Source organism: Triticum dicoccoides, chromosome 7B (genome assembly GCF_002162155.2).
Source record: "Triticum dicoccoides isolate Atlit2015 ecotype Zavitan chromosome 7B, WEW_v2.0, whole genome shotgun sequence".
NCBI classification, from domain to species: Eukaryota; Viridiplantae; Streptophyta; class Magnoliopsida; order Poales; family Poaceae; genus Triticum; species Triticum dicoccoides.
This window is the reverse complement of record NC_041393.1, coordinates 524,591,962-524,600,823: the sequence shown is the minus strand read 5'-3', so window position 1 is coordinate 524,600,823 and position 8,862 is coordinate 524,591,962.

Here is an 8,862-nt window from a genome sequence, read left to right as displayed (position 1 = left end):
CGAATATCTCGATGGAAAGTACATTGAGCCCGGCGCCGCCATCGATGGGGGTCTTGGTGACGAGGACGTTGCTGATGACGGGAGAGCAAAGCATCGGGAGGGCGCCGGCAGTTGCCGCGCACTTGAGCTGGTCGGACGAGTTGAAGGTGATGGTGCACTTGGACCACCTGAGTAGGCACATGGCCTCGAGCCTGGGTAGGGCTGCACTCACCTCACGGGCAAATTACTTGAAGGCGCGATGAGAGGCTAGGGCCTGAGCGCCACCTAGGATGCAGGCGATGGCTCGAGGCTCTTGAAAGCCCCCAGCCCCCTCATCCTGGTGGTGGTCGTCGTTCCTTCTTGGTGGTGGTGGCAGCGGAGGGAGGCATGCGTTGCCCTAAGGACGGTCCTCACGAGGCTGATCTCTCTAGGCGCCCTCGTGAGGCTGGTCCTGCTAGTGGTCCTCGCGAGGCTGGTCGCGCCACTCCTGGCGGGGGCCGCGGTTGTCCCAGTGTCCTCCAGTTCGGCCTCCTTCGCGTCCGTAGCCTCAACCGTTGAGCTCGGGGCGTCGACCGAGGAGCCCGTTGTGGATAGCCCTGAGCTCCTGACAGTCATTCGTGTTGTGACTGTGCATGTTGTGGAAGACGCAGAACGAACGACTGCTCTTGAATGATTTGGGTGGTCGCAACCGCGCTTCTCTCTGGTTCAGCCGCGAGCACGGCCGCCCCCTTGAACTTCACGTCCTTTGTCTTGGCCTTGTTGACTTTTGGGTCAGCCCCCGAGAGCTTCAGGAGGGAGAGGCGACCGTCCTCAGCTGCCGCATACTTGGTCGCCATGTTGAACATCTCTAGGGCCGTGCACATGTCCTCGTGTATGGCGAGCTCCTCCTTCATCCTGACGTCACAGACACCATCAGAGAACACCGAGACGATGTCCTTATCCGAAACCTTGGGGATCTTGAGACGAACGTTGTTGAAGCGCTGGATGTACTTCTGTAGGGTCTCCCCTGGCTTCTGCTTCATGCGTCACAAGTCACCTGCAGTAGGTGGGTGGTCACGAGTGCCCTAGATGTTGGCAACGAAACGCTCACGCATCTCGCCCCAGGAAGAGATCGATCCCGCGAGCAGGTTCAGGATCCATGAGCTCGCGCCATCCTTAAGGGCCATGGGAAACAAGTTTGCCATGATCTTCTCGTCACTGTTGGCCGCCTCGATGCTCAGCTTGTAGAGCTGCAGGAACCCGGCAGGGTCGGGGGTGCCGTCGTAGCATGGAGGCAGGTCGGGCTTGAACTACCATGTCCAGATGACACAACGTAGCTCGGGAGTGAAGGCGCGGCAGCCCTCTTTCGTCACCGGAGCCGGCCGTGGAAGTGGGGCCTGATCTTGGCGCTCACGGGCCGCCACCGCAGGTGGCGCGCGGTCTAGACGTGGTGACACTGGGAGCGCAGGCACGTGTCCTTGTGGCCGTTGGACCTCCTGACAGCTTTCTTCTTCATGCGCGGGCACCCTGCATGGTGGGTCGCAGTGTGGGGCTGTGCGCCTTGATCCGAGGGCAACGTCTTGAGGGGGAGGTGGCGGAGGTGCTCCATGGGCTACATCACCCACGGCAGGTGGTGGGCGAAGCAGCGAGAGAGACAGTGCAGGAGAGCCCCCAGCGGCGCTGACAAGCTCGGCGATGCGGTCCAGCAAGTCTTTGTAGAGGTCATCGACCGGGCGGTAGCGCAGGAGCTCGCGTGCCATGAGATGACGAACCAACCGGAGTTAGCGACGGGGTCACCGTGCGTCCATCACGCCGCACGGAGGGGTGCAGCGACGAAGCTTGCTGCTCGTGCCCCGCCGGGCCAGTGGCTACATTGGCGGCAGGCGATGGAAAACGATGGGGAGGTCCACTGGCGGGAGCCGTCTGGGCGACACGAGCGGCGAGAGCGGACCGAGCTCAGCACGGGCTCAACGAGCGTCAGCCATGGAAGCAGTGGAGCAGCAGCGAATAGATCGGCGGAAGAGAGGCTCCAACGCACCCCTACCTAGCATGCCAAATGTAGGATTCGGTGTTCCATAGACCCTTGAGAGTTTCAAACCATGGGGTGCGTGCGAAGAACTCGTCCTCCCCAGTCTGCCTGCTCACTGAATCCATGGCTTAGCTAGACGAACCCAATGAACAAGAGACATAGAAGTTTATCCTGGTCCGGGCCACCATGCGGTGTAATACCCTACTCCAGATTTGTGGTGGATTGCCTCCAGGGGCTGAGGATGAACTAGTACAGTGGTTGAACAGCCACAGGAGGTGAGGTGTTCTTGTGCTCGATGAGCTGGTGGATGAGAGGATGATGTGAATTATCCCCCCTCTATGGTGGTGGCTAAGTCCTATTTATAGTGGCCTTGGTCCTCTCCCCAAATGTAGGCGGGAAGCGATCCACAACAGCCAAATTCGAATGGAGACAACTACTACAAGTTATCCTGACAAAAGTAGTCTTCGCCTACAAAAGCCTCTGGTGGTGACGCCGCGATGGGCTCCATGATGACCTCCGTCTTGGCGTCCTGGTGGTCTTGGTCTTTTTGCACCGATATGGGAACCTTTGCTTGATTCCTCGGGACCCCGTGCCTACACTTGCCTCCTTAGCACCAAAGAGGAAACTGGTACACTGCGCCCACTAGCGCCCGCCTGGCCTTGGTCGTCACGGCTCATGTCAGATGAACCTCGCGAGGTGTACCCTGCATAGATATCTCCGCTCCTCGGGAGCTAGCCTGGTGAGGCCGCCCCCAGGTAGGTCTTGGTGTCGTCCGCCTCGCGAGGCTTGGCCTCTCACGAGGGTCTTGGGTTGTTGTTGCTGAAGCTGGGCCGTACCGGGCTGTCGAAGGAACCACGCCGTGGTCCGCAGGCAGGCAAGTCTGGGTACCCCCATTCCCAGGACGCTGATAGAGGCCTCCGTAGCAGCACATCCAGCCATGAAAGGCAGGAGCAGGCGGCACGACCGGCACTGGTTTGGGCGGCTGGAGCAAGAAGACCAGAGGTTGAAGAAGCACTACGACCGTTGGATGGACATTGTACGATCACTGAAGCTATAATCGTTCATATTGACTAAGTTGACAAAGTCGTCCATCCGTGTCAACTTTGTAGGCCCACAAGTCAGCCTCCCACTATGGTGTGTCTCAGCTAGCAGGGGAGTATCACTACAAAAAAATACACTTCCGTGATGATACGTGTTTGTCATAGTAGGTCACGTTTTCTGTCCTTCATGTACATCCATGACGATTTTATGACAGAATCAAGATAGTCATACCTGTGCTATCGTAGAAGTGTTCCATGACATTACCAAAATTATCATGACCGAAGTGTTCACTTCCTTGATGATAAATGTCGCGTCATGGAAGTGCTTTCGTCAAGGGTGACCGACACGTGGTATCCACCGTAACGGGTCGCCGTTAAGCTACCGGGTCCGGTTTTGGATTTGATAACCCGCTAACAGCCACGACCAATGTCGATTTTCTAGGTGTAAAATTCTCATTGGCTGACGGAACCACGTGTCAGCTCTGTTTTGGCACAAGTGTCACTCATCCAATGGGTGAGATGCGCCTATGACATGTTGACACGTGGACCGGCTCAAAAGTGGCCTATGAAGATTAAATGGGCTGACCCAACTAAAGGCCCACAAGATTTAGCGGACCATAATGGGCCGGACCAGCTAAAGGCCCACAAGATTTTGCAGACCATAACGGGCCGGCCTAGCTAAAGGCCCAACATTCTCAGTTAAGGCCCGAACGGCTAGTTTCAAATTGGCCCGTCAACAGCCCGTCCTAAACTTGTCATCATCGCGGCCCAAGGTCACTTCTGGCTCATTAACAGTCTGCTAAGTATTTGGGCCAAATTATGGCCTAGTGTGTTTTTGGCCTGTTAAAGGTCCTGCTTCATTTGGGCCCATTTATAGGCCATTGAAACTTTCGGCCCATAAATGACCGTGAAGGATTTTGGTCATATTCGGCCATGTCTGACATTCGGCCTGTTAGAGGCCCACTATAGATCCGGGCCACTTTCTGCCTGTTGTGACTTTCGGCCTGTTAACATCGGACAAAATCCATAGGCCTTATGTGGCCCAACGTCACATCGGGCCTATTAATGACCCATATAAAAATGACACTAATCAAGCCGGACCGAACTTCCGACCTGTTAAAGGCCCGTGTTGTAGGTCGGCGCATTTACGCCCGTCTAAATTTCGTCCTATGAATGATCCGCATTGTAAATGGGCCACCATTTCGGCCTGCAAAGACCAGTGGGTTATTTGGCACAATTAGGGCCCAATCTCACTTTCGGCCTATTAAAGGCTCATGTTTTTTATGGGCTCGAGGTATTTACACCTGCAAACGGCCTATTGTTACTGAGGGCCCAAATTATGTTTAGGCCTGTTAAAGGCCCACTATGGGCACATGCCTACTAGAAAAATATGAAAGCTTATGCTGATTAAGGCCCAGATATTTTTAGTGGGCTACATGCAAATTTCAGCCCATAATCGGTTTTAGCCTAATTGGAATGGGCCCGACAAATGTTGGCATGTTGGGCTCCTACGAAGCTTTCGGCCGAATACATTACAAAGATAAACCTACACTATAGAAAAATAGCGTCATAATTACTGCGGCCTTTGGCAGCATCATAAATGATGTATCACAACAAAATAAATTCCAACCATACAACAAAAGTCTTGTTCGCATAAAGTTTAGAGTCCTTGCAGATAAAAGCACCATCAGATGTATAGAAGCACATATCATTTCACTTGAGTGATAATGTTTCAGGCTATAGAATCTGATGGAGCAACACGATCTTCCCCTTTTTCCGCCATTGCTCTTGAACAACGAAGCAAATGTCTGATAGTCTGGTTTCAAAACCATTCATATCTTGATGACATTTGTCAACCACTATTCTTCTTTCTGAAACAATGTCCATTAGGAATTGGACTTGTGTCTGGAGCACAGATATATCACTCTGTCTAGCCGGAAGATTTGTTCAGCAGGCGATTTGGACGAGGTTACATGACAACCAACCCAGAATTACGAAGGAAGGTGCCTTTTGCACTGTTAGTGGAGAGATACTGACGCACTGCAGCAAGAGGTGCCATTGTTCCTATGGTATCCTCGTCACCTTTAGCTGGTTGTGATTGTTCAATCATTTGTTCCATAGCTTGCTGAAAGTTTGAACTTGTAGATTAGTGTACCAGATAAGTTACTAATGAGATAAAAACAAACAAAGTAGGTTTCACGTTTATACATAACTTATTTTGGTGAACTACTGTAATGCATTAGCATGTATTGTAGTGCCAACTACATAATAAAGTCACTTTCAGAACATCTGTCCATGTAGCGTGCCTACTGTATTGTCTATTTCCTCACATTCGTTGACATCTAAGGATAAAGAGACATGGTTTAAAGTAGGATGAACATGGTATGACATCATTCATATCATGGGCAAACAAATATAAAACAAATAGGCTATTGTATCATTGTGTGCGCACGTGAACATCACAACTAGATTATAGATCAAGACCAAAAGTATATCCTTCATCTCTTTTAAACCATGTAAGGTGAAATGATACGTTAAGACAACTGTGTATAAAACTGAACAGAGTAACTGACATTGGCTACAAACCATGCAGTTAAAGGAACACATCAAAGTACCAATCAGTTCAAAGGCAGGAGGAGTAAGGACTTACAACAGCGGCTTGAACTGGTGTGCTCGTGCCCTTCATCTTGCTGGTGTGGCAATCCTTGAAGATTTGCACTGCATTCAATTCAGGTTCTTATTGGTCCGCATGGGCTTTCCTCTGTATTTGGAAAAAGTCAATATAGATATGATAATATGACACAGAAAAAAGAAGGAACTAGCAGCTATTTACAAGATCCTAATAGTGTGCAATATAGCTATGAGATCCTGTTGTCTATTGGAATTTCAATTTAGAACGGTTGGTCTTGTTCTTCAAACAGTTAGCCTAGAAGAAGATACACTTGTAATGCACATTCATAAATACAAGTTCAATATGTGGTCTGATCAAATACATATACCCTACCTGATACTTTGGATCAGACCAGTGTTTAACATGGGCTGTCTAGTCTTCATCTGTAATATATTCCACTAGAGATGTTCAGGCGATTTCATTGTTAGCCTTGCCTTCAAAGTGAGATTTTCAAAGGTGGTACCTATACTGTCGTAGAGCAGACTGAAAAACATGAGTGCATGCTTGTTTAGTTGCATCATCTTTCAGATCCAACTTGAACCTCATCTGTTAAAAAAGAATGCGAGTCTTATTAGGAGGAAGCTAGAAAGTATGGGACAAAGCAAGACAATATTACAAATTGCGATGCATAACATTACTTACAGATAAATGGTCAAGGAAGCTGTTAAACTGGGTATTGTCTTTCTCACTCCTGTATTGGATCCACGTTGGGAGGATACGTGCATGACACCTAACGGCAGCGGCTGCCTCTGATACTAACTTGGCTAACTCTGTAGCATCACGTGGCCTTTTTAAACCTGCCCCAAAATGGATCTCCATTCTTCCTCCTTTAGATTTTGTTAATCTGTCAAGCATTATCCCTGATGTCTGTTTCCGCTTGCACTGTGGTACTAGTTCAACAATGAATATGGAAAGTGTTAGTGCACATCAAACCGTGAGAGTACATATAAAGGAGCATGCAACTGCAACTTGACTCAGCCAGGTACCGTCTTGGTGTTGATGCTCATGAAGTTTATCGGATCTTGCCAAGTCATGTTGTGTCAACAATGCTTCAAAAGTAGTGTTAGGTGTGAAGGCAAATTGGGAACTGGCCAGTTCCGGAGCAAACGAACAAGTAACTCGTTGAGAGTAAAGTTGAAGCGGATGCTACAGCTGGTAGAGCAGGTGATACTGTGTTTGTACATTTAGCCGGTGGACTTGGACCTTCTATTGCACTATAAGTACCAGCAGAATCTAGAGGGCAGATCCTTTTCTGTTTCACTCGACGAGTAACACCATTCCCTACTATATTCTTTTCCTTGCTCTTTTTTTGACTTTGCCATGTCAAGCCACACCCACAATACTAAAGAATAAAATCGCTCTTCAGAACTCATTGATGCATGATACATACAAGCAATACTTTGATGTAAGACAACCGTATGAGGATGGAATATGTAAGAAAAATAGGATGGCGTGACATATTCACAACTACGATGTGTAAACTAAGCAGAAGGATTTTCAAGAAAATAGAAGTAATGCAAGCTAGACACCATATGAAAGATGCAACCAATATCACTCTGCCAAGTTAAAAAGACAGCATTGCATATTCACACATACAATAGGAGGATGGTATATTATGAAAAACAGTAAGCAGAAGGCATTTGAACAAAATTAGAAGAAATGAAAGCTAGGCACCATATGAACATGCAACCAATATCACTCTATTAGGTAAAAAGTGTCTCGTCATAACTGCCATTTCAAGAAATTAGAAGCAGTACAAGATAGAAGACAATGCAAGATGCAACCTACATCACACTCCCAAGTTAAATGTGTCTTATGGGTAAGTGATCATTGCAGGTATAAGTTGTAAGCTACGTAGATGCAATTCAACAAAATCAGAAGCAATACAAACTAGGCATCATATGGAACACACAACCACATATAACAGTTCCAAGTTAGAGAAAGCACCTGTGATGGTGGAGTAGGGGAGATATGCTCATCATCTACACGTATGTTCTAGAAATAGGAACACGTGTCATATTCACATGCATTATGTGTAAAGTAAGCAGATGCAATTCAACAAAGTAAGAAGCAATACAAGCTAGACATCATACGCAACATGCAACCACATATAATGGTGCCAACTTAGAGCAAGCACTTGTGATGGTGGAGTAGAGGAGATGTGCTCATCATCTACACAGCTACATTGACTGTCCAGCCTTGTGTTATCTTGCGAATCTTGTTGGGAGGATGGCGGAGTAGAATCTGTAGAGACCCTCTGTTTAAGTTGCTCCGAAGGACCACCATCATCCACTGCCGGACTAATTTCCTTTAGCTGTATTGATTTTGCGTTGTGAAGTCAAACCGATAAGAAAAAGAAATAAAATTCGCTCTTCAGAACTAATTCATGCATGAAACTGACGAACACTACTCGGATGGAAGGCAAACACGTGATACGAGGATGGAATATGTATGAAAAATAGGACGACAAGAAATATTCACACCTATGATGTGGTAAATTAGCAGAAGGCTTTTCAACAAATTAGAAGCACTTCAAGCTAGACACCATATGAAAGGTGCAACCAATATCACTCTGCCAAGTTCAAAATGTCTGGCGTTTCAACAAATCAGAAGCAGTACATGCTAGAAATCATATGCAAGACACAACCAATATCACAGTGGTGACTTAAAGATGCCTTATCATAAGTGACTGATGCGGGATATGCAAGAACAGTAGTCTGATGTAAGAACATGGTGTGATCAGATGTAGTATATTCTAGAAACAGGAACACGTGTCATATTCACAGGCATTATGTGTAAAGTAAGCAGATGCAATTCAACAACGTTAGAAGCAATACAAGCTATACATCATACATGCAACCACATACAATAGTGTCAAGTTAGAGAAGGCACCTGTGATGGTGGAGTAGGGGAGATGTGCTCATCATCTACACAGCTACGTTGACGGTCTAGCCTTGCATTGTCTTGCGAATCTTGTTGGGAGGATGGCTGTGTAGAATCTGTAGAGACCCTCCATTTCAGTTGCTCGAAAGGACCATCATCATACAATGCTTTATCAATTTCCTTCTGCTTCATTGATTTTGCATTGTGAGGTCAATTTCGAATATCGGGTCCCGGCAAAACCCTTAAGGTTTGAACACTAGGGTGCGCATGAGGATTTCCCC